At 45.5% G+C, this 19,048-nt stretch overlaps 1 protein-coding gene across 3 annotated transcripts in view; it reads left to right on the plus strand.

Annotated features, from left to right (window-relative positions):
* Nucleotides 1-437: 437 nt before the first annotated feature.
* LOC109888296 (G-protein coupled receptor family C group 5 member B) overlaps nucleotides 438-19,048 on the plus strand; it is a 34,344-nt gene continuing 15,733 nt past the window's right edge. Inside the window, exon 1 of one of the 3 annotated variants that reach the window (XM_031818738.1) lies at nucleotides 438-993. The gene's annotated coding sequence lies outside the window, so the exon portion shown is untranslated. Of the gene's footprint in view, nucleotides 1,698-19,048 lie in introns of all 3 variants that reach the window. The other 2 variants (XM_031818737.1, XM_031818739.1) reach the window with 2 other exon arrangements.

Raw genomic sequence — 19,048 nt, forward strand, 5'->3', positions numbered from 1 at the left:
TGGGGACAGGTCAGGCTAAAGGATTGGGCCTGGGGACAGGTCAGGCTAAAGGATTGGGCCTGGGGACAGGTCAGGCTAAAGGATTGGGCCTGGGGACAGGTCAGGCTAAAGGATTGGGCCTGGGGACAGGTCAGGCTAAAGGATTGGGCCTGGGGACAGGTCAGGACGGCCAAAGAGTTTCCTGTACTAATACTCCAAATCTCAGATGAAATACAATCCCATTGGAACATTAGAGCAGACAACAAGGGCTCCATGCTTTAACGAATGCAGCGTTTCTCTATTATCTTCTGTCTGTGTGGCAATGGCACGGGGATATTGACAGATAGACTGTGATTACGAGGATTACGAAGGCGCGACTCTCTGGAGAGAAATCAATGTGACTGTTACTCAAATTGTCCTCCGAAGCAGAGCAGCGGTATCTGACTAACCCGCTGGTTACGCGGGATATCGGTGAAGAGGCAATATCCCGAGCAGAAGCAGTTGGATACAATTTCAGACGGTGTAGAGGGGTAACAACAACAGATCACCCCCCAATCCTAGTGGGTTGATTGCGCTCATAGTAGGCTGCGCAGGTCTGGCACGGGGCGGGTTATGTGTCACTCACTTCACGCCTCCCTGAATAGATCGAATCGAAGGGCTGAGGACGCGCGTGTTCAAGCAGAAGGAGAAACCCACATCACAACACCGTTATACTCATATCTCCGAACCAACCACAGACCGAATGTGGAAGGGAAGAACTTGATGCCAAGAACCGTAAATGAACCACGGATTATCATTTCAATTTGAATCCGAAATAGAGTGTACTGAATCGCCGGCCAATAGACAGATTTGGGTGAAAGGTGTATGGACGTGGTGCTAAAGAGGAATTGACGGGAAAACCCGCGGTCAGCACACCAATTTGTTGGAGGGGAGAATATAGGACTGCCTACAGAGCAGAAGCGGACTGGAGAGAGTGAGAGAGATAGAGAGAGAGGGAGGACGGAGTGCAGTGAAGTGAGTAGATTGTGGTTTCTCCCGTTGCTGTCATGTTCGCTGGCTGTTCAAAGAGGGATTAAAATGACGCATGTTTTGCAGAGCTCCAAACTGTCATACACGTTGATGCAGTCAGTCACGAGATGTGCAGCAGGGGGAGCTGAGCCTCGACCCGGGCAGTGAACAGTGTAAAGGTGCGCAGCAGTGACAGGGAATCCGTCTGGATTTAACGCACGATATTTTGTGAACAGCGGGGATATTAAAGTTGCATTCGTGTCTTTTATTTATTTAGATTATTCCTAATTTATTCATCACAAAAGGGGGTTCGTTGGGGAAACGCACCATTGAACAAAGGATTTAGGAGAAACGACAACTGTAACCCAATTCTGCCATTCTGAGTGCGTCTCCCTTCTGGCGTATCAAATCGGGACAGTTTCCAGAAGAGAAAAGATACGGTTGAATACAGAGTGTTCTCTGTCTGGTTCCTAACCCGGGAGAGGTTTGAACACAGTTTTATCACCTACCTAACCCAGGAGAGAGTTGAATAATTCGGTCGGGGGCGCAGAGCTGATCCACAGCCGTGGGAATGTGGGTGGAAAGTGTAAACGCAAACGAAGCAGGAGGGCTTCAACTCTAAAATGTGACTTTTTCCAATACATCCCCGCTATACAAGTAACACGTGCATTCTGCAATCGTTTCCATCGGATTTGTTTACGTCGCACAAGGTACGTTCCCTCGATTTACCCTCGAATATCGATCGATATAAACGAGAGAGTGAGGGGAGTGATTCAAGAGAGAGATTCGATTCGTATACTTGCATGGTTTTCTGTGAACGTGATATAATCATTGTCAATATGGCCAATTGGTCGTTTTAGCACGAGACTATTGTTAGAGGTTAAACTGGACCCTGGCTATTGTAGGGTTCGTCATTCACAGGGGTGGAAGTTGCCCCCTTCACAGTCCTGTGTGAGTGGTGGTCATGTGGCTGCACCAGATGCGGGGTTCTAATGTGTAACCTTGCCAGGTGGTCTGGTATTTGTCTTTGGGCACGTTGTTGGGAAAGCTCTATCATTGAGAAGAGTGAAATTGCTGCCGCAATTCGGGGCGTTCCTGCATGTGGGCATTCCTGCTTCTGCAGGAACCCCTCATTATACTTATATTGGTCCATTTTTAAACTAGGAGATTCCAGTACAGTAGGTGGCAGTAATGCGCATTAACGTTGGATGTCAACCGCCAATAAACCCAACAGAAGAAGGGGTGGGGGCGACAATGGTAGCTAGCTGTACACCGGTAGACAGTTTCCTTCACCCACATTTCATGCAGGAACCAATGGGATGCTCAGGGCCATGCCTTAGTGAGTGGCCTTGACCTCAAGGGTAATTGATGAAAAGGACCACCTGCCACTTGGCCAAGCATAACATCAATAACAACATCTAAGCTTGAGTGAGGGTAAACGGCAATACTGTTTACATCAGAATCACATGTCAACCCAGTGATTGTACATGAATGATGCCTCTGCTGTGCTCTGCCATTGATGTCATAGCTCACAGTGCATAATATGAGCAGCATGGTCTCCATGGTGGTTGACACCATTTGGGGATTTCATGTAAATGCACATTTCCAATCATATTCATGGATGTTCTATGTTTCCCCTATACGCTGCAAATCTTGCAGCCACTGAAAACCCCCCCACCAGAGTAAAAACATCAGATCATCTGAGAAACCTCAGCTGCTGAACAAAATCTTAGGGGAAACACTGATGTTCTCTCATCCTCAAACACCCTCCCTTTTTGGAAACATTCAAGGTGAGATTATATTCTTTATTTAGGAACTGAGATCACCCCCGCCAACCTAACAATGGGTGGGCCCGGGTCCCCCCACTAACAATCCTTTCTGGAAACCCCTCCGGACCCTCCCATGTGGTCAGTATTGTTTGGGGGGGGGGGGGGGGGGGGGGGGTTTACTGAGCCTGTAAAAATAACATTCCCTAAATAGGTATCTGCCTAAAACAGGGACTTGGTCAGTGAAAGAGTTAAAGGCAAGGCCAGCAACACTTAGGACCAGATTATTTTTGGCCTCTAGTGAGCACCCTGACCTGACCAGGGCTACGATTCTACTATACTGGGTAAGTGACCACTGCTGACCGCTCATACATCAATGATGTTGCATGTATTACTAGGTCATAACAACTGAATCAATGTAACTTTGCTCTGGAACATGGGAGAGGATCTCTTCCAGCATACATGTACAGGACATGCCCTTCTTTGCCTTGACCATTGTTGTGTCATTGGCAGTGAGGGAATGGTGTCAGACAAGAGACTTATTTGGTCTACCTACACGTACCTACACTCTGGTGCTGTGGTGTAGTCATGTTGATGATTGTATGTAGGGCTGGGCGATATGGCCTAAAAATCACATCTCTATTTATTGATTTATTTTAACTTATGGGCAATTCACAATATATTTCATTTTTAAAAATCATATATATATATATAAAAAAAACTATATATAAATTTGCTTTGTTGTACAATTAAAGGTCAAACACACTGCATTTCAAACAGTCTGCAATAATCTAATGAATTCAGGTACTGTGAAGTTATACGTATACTAAATATAAGCCTCCACAACCATAAGACACACTAATAATTGAATTATTGAACCTGCTTTTAGTTTAACTTGCTTTTTTGCAATAATCACTGATTTGACTTTCAAGTCTGTCTATGAAAGTGCCCTTTTTGTTACAAATGTAACCAGAACCAGAACCACGCAGAATGCCCCTTCACTAATAATGAACAACTTCTAATCAGATTGTATTGGTCACATACACATGGTTAGCAGATGTTAATGCGAGTGTAGCGTGATGCTTGTAGGGAACTTCTTCCAGCAGCGTTCTAGAACATTAACACAGGTCTCTGCAACAATCTCTCATGCACAAGCCCACGTGTTAGTGAGTAGCCAGCTAATCTTTATATTTCAACTTTAGCCAACGTGGATCTATTTGCTAGCTAACAAGGTAGAACAGTTGAATTGATATGAACACACCCTTCTGTCCATCTCCAACTGTTTGAGCAGCATGTTAGCCTGTCCACTTCATTTAAATGTTGAAATCAAGTGGCCTACCTTATTTCTCAGAATGAGAGCGATTTGCCAATTCCTTATATAATTATGTTTGATGCTTATTGCACATTTATAAAACACAGAATAGACAGCTAGTATAACAGTCTTTGGCTAAAATGCAGCTAAGCGGTATGTGGCACCACGCGTGACAAACTGAGCATGAATTTTCCACAATCAATGTTCATTGCATTGTATATTATTCGGCTTTGTTATCTGTTATATCAAAGCTGGTGTATCTGTGGACCTATGTGTTGTATATACTATTTTCTGCTGTGGTTTTCATATGAGCCCTTGGGCTTCCAAACACACCTACAAACCCTATTTTTGAAATATATTTTAAAATCTGTATTGTTGTCTATCACTTGTTTTCTTTGTGCAAATAAATTAAACTAAACTTCAAATTGATACTCCTGTTTTGGTAGTGTCTGCTCTGCGCACAATCTGAGGAGTTGAGACATAAAAAGGGTTAGAAAGGTTAACTCCTCTATTCCAGTAAAATAATGTCTCAATGTCTCATTCTGTTGGACCAGACCTGAAATGTAAATAGCTGGTTGAAACCGCTTGTCATAGGAAGAAGTGATCTCTCATCTTTGTAGTTGTGAGTGGCAGGGACTCTGTGTGTGGGAGAGGGAGGGGCTCTGTGTGTGGGGGAGGGAGGGGCTCTGTGTGTGGGAGAGGGAGGGACTCTATGTGTGGGGGAGGGAGGGGCTCTGTGTGTGGGGGAGGGAGGGGCTCTGTGTGTGGGAGAGGGAGGGGCTCTGTGTGTGGGGGAGGGAGGGGCTCTGTGTGTGGGAGAGGGAGGGGCTCTGTGTGTGGGAGAGGGAGGGGCTCTGTGTGTGGGAGAGGGAGGGGCTCTGTGTGTGGGAGAGGGAGGGACTCTGTGTGTGGGGGAGGGAGGGGCTCTGTGTGTGGGGGGAGGGAGGGGCTCTGTGTGTGGGGGAGGGAGGGACTCTGTGTGTGGGGGAGGGAGGGGCTCTGTGTGAGGGGGAGGGAGGGGCTCTGTGTGTGGGAGAGGGAGGGGCTCTGTGTGTGGGAGAGGGAGGGACTCTGTGTGTGGGGGAGGGAGGGGCTCTGTGTGTGGGAGAGGGAGGGACTCTGTGTGTGGGAGAGGGAGGGACTCTGTGTGTGGGAGGGGCTCTGTGTGTGGGAGAGGGAGGGACTCTGTGTGTGGGAGAGGGAGGGACTCTGTGTGTGGGAGGGGCTCTGTGTGTGGGAGAGGGAGGGGCTCTGTGTGTGGGAGAGGGAGGGACTCTGTGTGTGGGGGAGGGAGGGGCTCTGTGTGTGGGAGAGGGAGGGACTCTGTGTGTGGGGGAGGGAGGGGCTCTGTGTGTGGGAGAGGGAGGGGCTCTGTGTGTGGGAGAGGGAGGGACTCTGTGTGTGGGGGAGGGAGGGGCTCTGTGTGTGGGGGAGGGAGGGGCTCTGTGTGTGGGGGAGGGAGGGACTCTGTGGGTGTGGGGGAGGGAGGGGCCCTGAGTGTGGTGGAGGGAGGGGCTCTGTTTTTCTAAGAGTGTATGCTGGACATGGCCTGCAAAGGAGAAGTAGACTACATACAAATATGCAATATTATTCTGAGGTCCTGTCTTTGGTGTCACACAGAGTGAGTTAGTCATCATTCAAACCTCGAACACCTGATGTTTTACCCTCTGGCCTTCTTCTCTCTCAACCATATGTACCTTATGCCAACCATGTGTATATCTGGTAGAGCTGTGTGTGAGACAGAGAAAGAGAGAGAGAACGTATGAGCATGTCATATCTTCGTCAACGCTTGAGGTTCCTCTTGTGTGCACGTGTGTCTGTGCTCAGAGGCAACAGCTTGACTCATCACACAACGATCACACAACAATCCCTTCCACGCTACAGCTTCCTCCGCACATCCTGCTCTCCTCTGTTCCTCTCCTCTCCATTCCACTCCCCAGCACAACCCACCCCACTAATTATTCTTCTGATCATTATAATGTAACCCAGACATGCTCTCTGACTCTCTCTCTGATCATTATCATGTAACCCAGACATGCTCTCTGACTCTCTCTCTGATCATTATCACGTAACCCAGACATGCTCTCTGACTCTCTCTCTGATCATTATCGTGAAACCCAGACATGCTCTCTGACTCTCTCTCTCTCTGATTGTCATCATGTAACCCAGACATGCTCTATGACACTTTTTCTCTCTGATCATTATCATGTAACCCAGACATGCTCTCTGACTCTCTCTGATCATTATCATGTAACCCAGACATGCTCTCTGACTCTCTCTCTGATTGTCATCATGTAACCCAGACATGCTCTCTGACTCTCTCTCTGATCATTATCATGTAGCCCAGACATGCTCTCTGACTCTCTCTCTGATCATTATCATGTAACCCAGACATGCTCTCTGACTCTCTCTCTGAACATTATCATGTAACCCGGTCATGCTCTCTGACTCTCTCTCTGAACATTATCATGTAACCCGGTCATGCTCTCTGACTCTCTCTGTGATCATGATCATGTAACCCAGACATGCTCTCTGACGCTCTCTCTGATCATTATCATGTAACCCAGACATGCTCTCTGACTCTCTCTCTGATCATTATCATGTAACCCAGACATGCTCTCTGACTCTCTCTCTGGTCATTATAATGTAACCCAGACATGCTCTCTGACTCTCTCTCTGATCATTATCATGTAACCCAGTCATGCTCTCTGACTCTCTGATCATTATCATGTAACCCAGACATGCTCTCTGACTCTCTCTCTGATCATTATCATGTAACCCAGTCATGCTCTCTGACTCTCTCTAATCATAAAACATTGGACTTAATTGCCAAGTCAATTAGCATATGGTCACGCTGTGAGACCCAGTCACATGTTAATGAGGACTAATTATCCAGGCCTGGGATGCCTGGAGAGGTCTGGGGACCATGGAGGGAGGCACAGAACTATCCCTGTCTGTCTGTCTGATCATCAGTTTATCGGTCTGTCTGATCGTCAGTCAGTCAGTCTGTCTGATCGTCAGTCAGTCAGTCTGTCTGATCGTCAGTCAGTCAGTCTGTCTGATTGTCAGTCAGTCTGATCGTCAGTCAGTCAGTCAGTCTGTCTGATCGTCAGTCAGTCAGTCAGTCTGTCTGATCGTCAGTCAGTCAGTCAGTCTGTCTGATCGTCAGTCAGTCAGTCAGTCTGTCTGATCGTCAGTCCATCAGTCCGTCAGTCCGTCTGTCCGTCTGTCTGATCATCAGTGTGTTTGTCTGTCTGATTATCAGTCTGTCATCAGTGTCTCTGGCATAGTCTTTATTTATTTATCTCTCTCTGTCTCTCTGGCATAGTCTTTATTTATTTATCTCTCTCTGTCTCTCTGGCATAGTCTTTATTTATTTATCTCTCTCTGTCTCTCTGGCATAGTCTTTATTTATTTATCTCTCTCTGTCTCTCTGGCATAGTCTTTATTTATTTATCTCTCTCTGTCTCTCTGGCATAGTCTTTATTTATTTATCTCCATCTCTCTCTGTCTCTCTGGCATAGTCTTTATTTATTTATCTCTCTCTGTCTCTCTGGCATAGTCTTTATTTATTTATCTCTCTCTGTCTCTCTGGCATAGTCTTTATTTATTTATCTCCATCTCTCTCTGTCTCTCTGGCATAGTCTTTATTTATTTATCTCGTTCTTTCTCTCTCTCACTGCCACAACCCTCTCTCTTTCTCTCACATTCTCTCTATTCCACCTGTCTCCTCTCTCTTCCTCAGTCTTTCTCTATCTTATTCTCTGTCACTCCCTCCGTTTATCTGACACACAGCTGTGGAAGACCGATGACGTCAGTGAAGGAACATGGTGTTATTGTGAGATGGAGGAAAGAAAATAGGTCTTTAAAAATAACTAGTATGGAGTTCTGCCAACGAGCCAGTCTAGAAAACAGGTCTTCAAAAATAACTAGTATGGAGTCCTGCCAACGAGCCAGTCTAGAAAACAGGTATAAAAATAACTAGTATGGAGTCCTGCCAACGAGCCAGTCTAGAAAACAGGTCTTCAAAAATAACTAGTATGGAGTCCTGCCAACGAGCCAGTCTAGAAAACAGGTCTTCAAAAAGAGCTAGTATGGAGTCCTGACAACCTGCCAGTCTAGAAAACAGGTATAAAAAGAGCTAGTATGGAGTCCTGCCAACCAGCCAGTCTAGAAAACAGGTATAAAAAGAACTAGTATGGAGTCCTGCCAACCAGCCAGTCTAGAAAACAGGTCTTCAAAAATAACTAGTATGGAGTCCTGGCAACTTACCAGTCTAGAAAACAGGTATAAAAATAGCTAGTATGGAGTCCTGCCAACCAGCCACTCTAGAAAACAGGTATAAAAAGAGCTAGTATGGAGTCCTGACAACCACCCAGTCTAGAAAACAGGTATAAAAAGAGCTAGTATGGAGTCCTGACAACCTGCCAGTCTAGAAAACAGGTATAAAAAGAGCTAGTATGGAGTCCTGACAACCTGCCAGTCTAGAAAACAGGTATAAAAAGAGCTAGTATGGAGTCCTGACAACCTGCCAGTCTAGAAAACAGGTATAAAAATAACTAGTATGGAATCCTGACAACCTGCCAGTCTAGAAAACAGGTCTTCAAAATAACTAGTATGGAGTCCTGCCAACCTGCCAGTCTTTAAAAATAGCTAGTATGGAGTCCTGCCAACAAGCCAGTCTAGAAAACAGGTATAAAAATAGCTAGTATGGAGTCCTGCCAACCAGCCACTCTAGAAAACAGGTATAAAAAGAGCTAGTATGGAGTCCTGACAACCTGCCAGTCTAGAAAACAGGTATAAAAATAACTAGTATGGAGTCCTGCCAACCTGCCAGTCTTTAAAAATAGCTAGTATGGAGTCCTGCCAACCAGCCAGTCTAGAAAACAGGTCTTCAAAAATAACTAGTATGGAGTCCTGCCAACCTGCCAGTCTAGAAAACAGGTATAAAAAGAGCTAGTATGGAGTCCTGACAACCTGCCAGTCTAGAAAACAGGTATAAAAATAACTAGTATGGAGTCCTGCCAACCTGCCAGTCTTTAAAAATAGCTAGTATGGAGTCCTGCCAACCAGCCAGTCTAGAAAACAGGTCTTCAAAAATAACTAGTATGGAGTCCTGCCAACCTGCCAGTCTAGAAAACAGGTCTTCAAAAATAGCTAGTATGGAGTCCTGCCAACCAGCCAGTCTAGAAAACAGGTCTTCAAAAATAGCTAGTATGGAGTCCTGCCAACCAGCCAGTCTAGAAAACAGGTATAAAAAGAGCTAGTATGGAGTCCTGACAACCTGCCAGTCTAGAAAACAGGTATAAAAATAACTAGTATGGAGTCCTGACAACCTGCCAGTCTTTAAAAATAGCTAGTATGGAGTCCTGCCAACCAGCCAGTCTAGAAAACAGGTATAAAAAGAGCTAGTATGGAGTCCTGACAACCACCCAGTCTAGAAAACAGGTATAAAAATAACTAGTATGGAGTCCTGCCAACCTGCCAGTCTTTAAAAATAGCTAGTATGGAGTCCTGCCAACAAGCCAGTCTAGAAAACAGGTATAAAAATAGCTAGTATGGAGTCCTGCCAACCAGCCACTCTAGAAAACAGGTATAAAAAGAGCTAGTATGGAGTCCTGACAACCACCCAGTCTAGAAAACAGGTATAAAAAGAGCTAGTATGGAGTCCTGACAACCTGCCAGTCTAGAAAACAGGTATAAAAAGAGCTAGTATGGAGTCCTGACAACCTGCCAGTCTAGAAAACAGGTATAAAAATAACTAGTATGGAATCCTGACAACCTGCCAGTCTAGAAAACAGGTCTTCAAAATAACTAGTATGGAGTCCTGCCAACCTGCCAGTCTTTAAAAATAGCTAGTATGGAGTCCTGCCAACCAGCCAGTCTAGAAAACAGGTATAAAAAGAGCTAGTATGGAGTCCTGCCAACCAGCCAGTCTAGAAAACAGGTATAAAAATAACTAGTATGGAGTCCTGCCAACCTGCCAGTCTTTAAAAATAGCTAGTATGGAGTCCTGCCAACCAGCCACTCTAGAAAACAGGTATAAAAAGAGCTAGTATGGAGTCCTGACAACCACCCAGTCTAGAAAACAGGTATAAAAAGAGCTAGTATGGAGTCCTGACAACCTGCCAGTCTAGAAAACAGGTATAAAAATAACTAGTATGGAGTCCTGCCAACCTGCCAGTCTTTAAAAATAGCTAGTATGGAGTCCTGCCAACCAGCCAGTCTAGAAAACAGGTCTTCAAAAATAACTAGTATGGAGTCCTGCCAACCTGCCAGTCTAGAAAACAGGTCTTCAAAAATAGCTAGTATGGAGTCCTGCCAACCAGCCAGTCTAGAAAACAGGTCTTCAAAAATAGCTAGTATGGAGTCCTGCCAACCAGCCAGTCTAGAAAACAGGTATAAAAAGAGCTAGTATGGAGTCCTGACAACCTGCCAGTCTAGAAAACAGGTATAAAAATAACTAGTATGGAGTCCTGCCAACCTGCCAGTCTTTAAAAATAGCTAGTATGGAGTCCTGCCAACCAGCCAGTCTAGAAAACAGGTCTTCAAAAATAACTAGTATGGAGTCCTGCCAACCTGCCAGTCTAGAAAACAGGTCTTCAAAAATAGCTAGTATGGAGTCCTGCCAACCAGCCAGTCTAGAAAACAGGTCTTCAAAAATAGCTAGTATGGAGTCCTGCCAACCAGCCAGTCTAGAAAACAGGTATAAAAAGAGCTAGTATGGAGTCCTGACAACCTGCCAGTCTAGAAAACAGGTATAAAAATAACTAGTATGGAGTCCTGCCAACCTGCCAGTCTTTAAAAATAGCTAGTATGGAGTCCTGCCAACCAGCCAGTCTAGAAAACAGGTATAAAAAGAGCTAGTATGGAGTCCTGCCAACCAGCCAGTCTAGAAAACAGGTTTTTAAAAAGAGGTAAATGATGTAGTTTGAAGTCCTGCCAGTCTAGCATCTCTTCTGAAGACAGATTAAAGCCCCCCAAGGTCCCCATCCTTCCCTGACCTCTCCATCTCTCCTCTGACCCCTTCATTTGCCCTTGGGATCTGGCTGCGTTGTGATTCTTCCACTTTTCCCCAAGTGTACACTAGTAAACTCCCCCTCATGGATTTAAAAGAAATAGACAGGTCAAGGAATATTGTTGAAACGTGGTCCAGCCTTGCTTGCACAAGTCCAATGCCTTTAAATGCATTGAGAGAATCGTACCAAAAGAGTATTTTTAAGTGTCATCCAATATGGCGATTAGTTACCAACTTTCATGGTCGATGCAATGCTAACAACAGTATCTTGTTCCTAATGAAGCACCTTCGTTACAGTACTGCTGCTGATCCCCAAAAATATTACAGAAATGAATTAATTTACGTTAAGATGTCGTCCCCTACAAAGGATGCAGCGTCCCTCCCCTTGGGACAATACATTTCAGTTAATTACTATAGCTCCCGACCTTGGGCCAATCAGTGTCATTTAGTAAATGCTGGATCTCTATGGCAAGACACATCGTTCACCCAAGTTTAGTCCGAATCTGGTCTGTGCTGTCTGAGATATCGCATGTGACTAATGTACGAATGAACGGACAGAGAGAGATCCACAGTCCCCTCCCCGATTCTGTAGACGACATTACAGCATTGGTCGGGAGCGACAGTACTTCAAAAGGCTAATTAGTAATGAATTATTATGGCTACCTTACAACATGATGACTAATGTGGCATGGAACAGAACAGGCAGATGTGAGGCAAGCTTTGGTCCATCTCCCGGAAATGACCTGCTGACCCCAACAACATCTGTCCATCTCCACATCTGGAGCCCTGCACGGGCTAGGGTTAGGACACACACACATGCATGTGCACACATATATACACACACATATACAGAGCATTCGGAAAGTATTCAGACCCATTGACTTTGTCCACATTTTGTTACGTTACAGCCTCATTCTGAAATGGATTAAATAAAAACAATTCCTCATCAATCTACACACAATAACCTATAATGACAAAGCGAAAACAGGTTTTTAGAAACACACACATACATATATATATACACACACATCTAAACGCATGCACATACTCACACCCCCCCTCCACAAACAAACACACAAAATCGATTATTTATCATCTCTATCCATATCAAATGAATGACAAAATTGCTAAAAGACTGAGGAGAGGAGAGTGAGTTGAGAGAGATCCTAGTCAGAAAATGTAATCATCTACCCAATTATGGTTATGGTAATTACACAGCATCTGGTAGTGCACTGTCTAGGGTAATTGTAGAGGATGATAATTGTAGAGGATTGCTCTGTAGGTTTCTGCTTTTGACTTGAGGTACTGAAGACGGTTCTTGCTGTCGTAGCAATGAGCAATTGCATTATTTATAGGCCTTATAAATGCAGTTGCAATGTGTTGGTATTAATTGTAGTGTAGTATATTGTAACATTGATGTGAAGTTGTATACTATGTATGTAAATGATGCATTGGTGTGTAAATGGTGCATAGAACCAGTGTGCAGTGAGAGCTATTGGGGAGTAAGATAGTAAGGCTGCGTTTATACAGGCAGCCCAGTTTTGTTTGAGAGCTGACCAATCAAACCAGCTCAGAAAAAGACATGATGTGAATGGTCAACAAACAAAACATTTGTGCGAAAAAAATATCCAAATTGAGCTGGCTGAACAAAGCCTGTGCTTTGGAAAGTATTCAGACCCCTTGACTTTTTCCACATTTTTCCTTATTATAAAATTGATTAAATAGTCCACCCCCCCTCATCAATCTACACACAATACCCCATCATTTTGTATTAAAAAAAAGAAAAGAAAAAAAGACCCCCTTTTCGTTGTATCCAATACTATCTTGTCTCATCGCTACAACTCCCGTACGGCTCGGGAGAGATGAAGGTTGAAAGTCATGCGTCCTCCGAAACACAACCCAACCAGCCGTACTGCTTCTTAACACAGCGCCATCCAACCCGGAAGCCAGCCGCACCAATGTGTCGGAGGGAACACCGTGCACCTGCCTACCTTGGTTAGCGCGCTCTGCGCCCAGCCTGCCACAGGAGTCGCTGGTGCGTGATGAGACAAGGATATCCCTACCGGCCAAACCCACCCTAACCCAGACGACGCTAGGCCAATTGTGCGTCCCCCCACGGACCTCCCAACAGAGCCTGGGCGCAAACCCAGAGTCTCTGGTGGCACAGCTAGCGCTGCGATGCAGTGCTCTAGACCACTGCGCCACCCGGGAGACCACAATACCCCATAATGACAAAGCATTTTTTTTAGCAAATTTATAAAATTACAAAAAACGGAAATATCACATTTACATAAGTATTCAGACCCTATATTAAATCATCTTTGGCAGCGATTACAGCCTCAAGTCTTCTTGGTTATGACGCTACAAGCTTGGCACACATGTATTTGGGGAGTTTCTCCCATTCTTCTCTGTAGATCCTCTCAAGCTCTGTCAGGTTGGATGGGGAGCGTCGCTGCACAAATATTTACAGGTCTCTCCAGAGATGTCGATCGGGTTCAAGTCCGGGCTCTGGCTGGGCCACTCAAGGACATTCAGAGACTTGTCCCGAAGCCACTTCTGCGTTGTCTAGGCAGTGTGCTTAGGGTTGATGTCCTGTTGGAAGGTGAACCTTCGCCCCAGTCTGAGGTGCAGAGCGCTCGGGATCTCTCTGTACTTTGCTCCGTTCATCTTTCCTTCGATCCTGACTAGTCTCCCAGTCCCTTCCCCTGAAAAACATCCCCACAGCTTGATGCTGCCACCACCATGCTTCACCGTAGGGTGGTGCCATGTTTAAATCTTGGTTTCATCAGATCAGAGAATCTTGTTTCTCATGGTTTGAGAGTCTTTAGGTGGCAAACTGGCTGTCATGTGCCTTTTACTGAGTAGTGGCTTCCGTCTGGCCACTCTACCATAAAGGCCTGATTGGTGGAGTGCTGCAGAGATGGTTCTCCTTCTGGAAGGTTCTCCCATCTCCACAGAGGAACTCTGGAGCTCTGTCAGAGTGACCATCAGGTTCCTTGTCACCTCCCTGACCAAGGCCCTTCTCCCCCTATTGCTCAGTTTGGCTGGGCGACCAGCTCTAGGAAGAGTCTTGTTGGTTCCAAACTTCTTCCATTTAAGAATGATGGAGGCCACTGTGTTCTTGGGGACCTTCAATGCTGTAGAATATTTTTGGTACCCTTCCCCAGATCTGTGCCTTGACACAATCCTGTCTCGGAGCTCTACGGACAATTCCTTCAACCTCATGTCTTGGATTTTGCTCTGACATGCACAGTCAACTATGGGACCTTATATAGACAGGTGTGTGCCTTTCCAAATCATGTCCAATCAATTGAATTTCCCACAGGTGTACTCCAATCAAGTTGTAGAAACATCTCAAGGATGATCAATGGAAACAGGATGCACCTGAGCTCAATTTTGAGTCTCATAGCAAAGGGTCTGAATACTTATGTAAATGTTTTAGTTTGTCATTATGGGGTATTGTGTGTAGATTGATGAGGAAAAACATTTATTTGATCCATTTTAGAAAAAGGCTATAACATAACAAAATGTGGAAAAAGTCAAGGGGTCTGAATATTTTCTGAATGCACTATGTGTGTTTTGACACTGTGCGTTATAAACTGACACACACTTATCTCTACATACATACACTAAACATTTAGGGTAACAAATATTCAGTGTGCAGAGGTAAAGAGAATGAGATGCATTGTGGGAACAGTAGTCATTGTTATTCACACATAACAACACTGTGTACCACAGATCCCTCAGCTGCAGCTCTTGCCTCCATATCTGTAACTGTGAGGAGGATCAGGATGCCTAAGCAGGCAGACAGTGCAGGCAGTGCAGCAGAACTGGTAATAGCTGGATTCTGGATCCCTCCTTCCCCATTACATAAGAGAGAGGGAGAGATAGAGGGGTAGAAGAAAATCAAACAGAGCGTGAGGAGATGGTGAGAAAGAGGGAGAGCATAAGAGGGGAAAGGAAAGAGGGAGGATGGTAGAGAGAGATGTGGGGTAAGGCAGGGGTTTTGCTGTACCATATGATCGGGTGTTTGGTGAAAGTGGGAGACAGGGAGGGAGAGAGCTGAGAAAGGGAAGAGGGAAGTAGTGCGAGTGAATAAAGAAAGAGAGGGATGTAGGGTAAGGAAGGGGATTTGCAGTACCATGTGGTTGGGTGTTGAGAGAGAGTGCCAGGGAGGGGGTAAGGCACATGGTTCACATCCCATCTTCAAATGTGGCAGAGAGATGAGAATGCTGCTCTCTTTACAGCAGGGGAGGGGGAGCAGATTCAACATAAATAGAAGATTTCAACTGAGGGGAGGACAGAAATGGCTACAGAGAGATAAGAGGGGGCACAGGGAGCGAAAGACAAGACGGATGGAGAGAGAGAAATAGAGAGAGGAGTGGCAGCTAAGGGAGAGCAAGAGAGGGGGCAGAGAGAGGGAAATGGACGATATAGAGAGGGGACAGAGAGAGGGAAATGGACGATATAGAGAGGGGACAGAGAGAGGGAAATAGACAAATATAGAGAGGGGCAGAGAGAGGGAAATAGACGGATAGAGAGAGGGAAATAGACAAATATAGAGAGGGGGCAGAGAGAGGGAAATGGACAGATATAGAGAGGGGACAGAGAGAGGGAAATGGGACGATATAGAGAGGGGACAGAGAGGGGGAAATGGACGATATAGAGAGGGGACAGAGAGAGGGAAATAGACAAATATAGAGAGGGGCAGAGAGAGGGAAATAGACGATATAGAGAGGGAAATAGACGGATATAGAGAGGGGACAGAGAGAGGGAAATTGACGATATAGAGAGGGGGCAGAGAGAGGGAAATGGGACGATATAGAGAGGGGACCGAGAGGGGGAAATGGACGATATAGAGAGGGGACAGAGAGAGGGAAATAGACAAATATAGAGAGGGGCAGAGAGAGGGAAATAGACGATATAGAGAGGGGGCAGAGAGAGGGAAATGGGACGATATAGAGAGGGGACAGAGAGGGGGAAATGGACGATATAGAGAGGGGACAGAGAGAGGGAAATAGACAAATATAGAGAGGGGCAGAGAGAGGGAAATAGACGATATAGAGAGGGGGCAGAGAGAGGGAAATAGACGGATATAAAGAGGGGACAGAGAGAGGGAAATTGACGATATAGAGAGGGGACAGAGAGAGGGAAATAGACGATATTGAGAGGGGACAGAGAGAGGGAAATAGACGATATAGAGAGTGGACAGAGAGAGGGAAATGGACGATATAGAGAGGGGACAGAGAGAGGGAAATAGACAAATATAGCGAGGGGACAGAGAGGGAAATAGACGATATAGAGAGGGGACAGAGAGGGAAATAGTGTCACGATCGCCGTAAGGAGCGGACCAAAATGCAGTGTGGTATGTGTTCATGATGATTTTTTAATTAAAGAAAGCACTGAACACTGAATACAAACTATACAAAAACAATAAACGAATAACGACCGTGAAGCTATAATGAGAACTGTGCTGACACAAGCAACTAACATAGACAATCACCCACAAACAAACAGTGAAACCCAGGCTACCTAAGTATGATTCTCAATCAGAGACAACTAATGACACCTGCCTCTGATTGAGAACCATACTAGGCCGAAACATAGAAATCCCATAATCATAGAAAAACAAACATAGACTGCCCACCCCAACTCACGCCCTGACCATACTAAATAACGACAAAACAAAGGAAATAAAGGTCAGAACGTGACAAATAGACAGATATAGAGAGGGGACAGAGAGAGGGAAACAGATGGATATAGAGAGGGGGCAGAGAGGGAAATAGACAGATATAGAGAGTGGGCAGAGAGGGAAATAGAAAGATGTAGAGAGGGAAATAGATGGATATAGAGAGGGAGCAGAGAGAGGGAAATAGACAGATATAGAGAGGGGACAGAGAGGGAAATGGACGATATAGAGAGGGGACAGAGAGGGAAATAGACGGATATAGAGAGGGGGCAGAGAGAGGGAAATAGACAGATATAGAGAGGGGACAGAGAGAGGGAAATATACGGATATAGAGAGGGGACAGAGAGGGGGAAATAGACGTAGACAGATGTAGAGAGGGGACAGAGGGGGAAAAAGACAGATATAGAAAGGGGACAGAGAGATAAATAGATGGATATAGAGAGGGAGCAGAGAGAGGGAAATAGACAGATATAGAGAGGGGACAGAGAGGGAAATAGACAGATATAGAGAGGGGACAGAGAGGGAAATAGACAGATATAGAGAGGGGACAGAGAGGGAAATAGACAGATATAGAGAGGGAGCAGAGAGAGGGAAATAGACAGATATAGAGAGGAGGCAGAGAGGGAAATAGACAGATATAGAGAGGGGACAGAGAGAGGGAAATAGATGGATATAGAGAGGAGGCAGAGAGGGAAATAGACAGATATAGAGAGGGGACAGAGAGAGGGAAATAGATGGATATAGAGAGGAGGCAGAGAGGGAAATAGACAGATATAGAGAGGGGCAGAGAGAGATAAATAGACAGATAGAGAGGGGCAGAGAGGGAAATAGACAGATATAGAGAGGGGCAGAGAGAGATAAATAGACAGATAGAGAGGGGGCAGAGAGGGAAATAGACAGATATAGAGAGGGGACAGAGGGGGAAATAGACAGATATAGAGAGGGGACAGAGGGGGAAATAGACGTAGACAGATATAGAGAGGGGACAGAGGGGGAAAAAGACAGATATAGAAAGGGGACAGAGAGGGGGAAATAGACAGATATAGAGAGGGGCAGAGAGAGATAAATTGACAGATAGAGAGGGGGCAGAGAGGGAAATAGACAGATATAGAGAGGGGCAGAGAGAGATAAATAGACAGATAGAGAGGGAAATAGACAGATATAGAGAGGGGACAGAGAGGGAAATAGACAGCTATAGAGAGGGGACAGAGAGAGGGAAATAGACAGCTATAGAGAGGGGACAGAGAGGGAAATAGACAGCTATAGAGAGGGGACAGAGAGGGAAATAGACAGCTATAGAGAGGGGACAGAGAGGGAACTAGACAGATAGAGAGGGGGCAGAGAGGGAAATAGACAGATATAGAGAGGGGACAGAGAGGGAAATAGACAGCTATAGAGAGGGGACAGAGAGGGAACTAGACAGATAGAGAGGGGACAGAGAGGGAAATAGACAGCTATAGAGAGGGGACAGAGAGGGAAATAGACAGATATAGAGAGGGGACAGAGAGGGAAATAGACAGATATAGAGAGGGGACAGAGAGGGAAATAGACAGATATAGAGAGGGAGCAGAGAGGGAAATAGATGGATATAGAGAGGGAGCAGAGAGAGGGAAATAGACAGATATAGAGAGGGGACAGAGGGGGAAATAGACGTAGACAGATATAGAGAGGGGACAGAGGGGGAAAAAGACAGATATAGAAAGGGGACAGAGAGGGGGAAATAGACAGATATAGAGAGGGGCAGAGAGAGATAAATAGACAGATATAGAGAGGGGACAGAGAGGGAAATAGACAGATATAGAGAGGGAGCAGAGAGGGAAATAGATGGATATAGAGAGGGAGCAGAGAGAGGGAAATAGACAGATATAGAGAGGGGACAGAGGGGGAAATAGACGTAGACAGATATAGAGAGGGGACAGAGGGGGAAAAAGACAGATATAGAAAGGGGACAGAGAGGGGGAAATAGACAGATATAGAGAGGGGCAGAGAGAGATAAATAGACAGATATAGAGAGGGGGCAGAGAGGGAAATAGACAGATATAGAGAGGGAGCAGAGAGGGAAATAGATGGATATAGAGAGGGGGCAGAGAGGGAAATAGACAGATATAGAGAGGGGACAGAGGGGGAAATAGACGTAGACAGATATAGAGAGGGGACAGAGGGGGAAAAAGACATATATAGAAAGGGGACAGAGAGGGGGAAATAGACAGATATAGAGAGGGGCAGAGAGGGATAAATAGACAGATAGAGAGGGGGCAGAGAGGGAAATAGACAGA

This window comes from Oncorhynchus kisutch, unplaced genomic scaffold, assembly GCF_002021735.2.
Source record: "Oncorhynchus kisutch isolate 150728-3 unplaced genomic scaffold, Okis_V2 scaffold1580, whole genome shotgun sequence".
In the NCBI taxonomy this organism is placed as follows: Eukaryota; Metazoa; Chordata; class Actinopteri; order Salmoniformes; family Salmonidae; genus Oncorhynchus; species Oncorhynchus kisutch.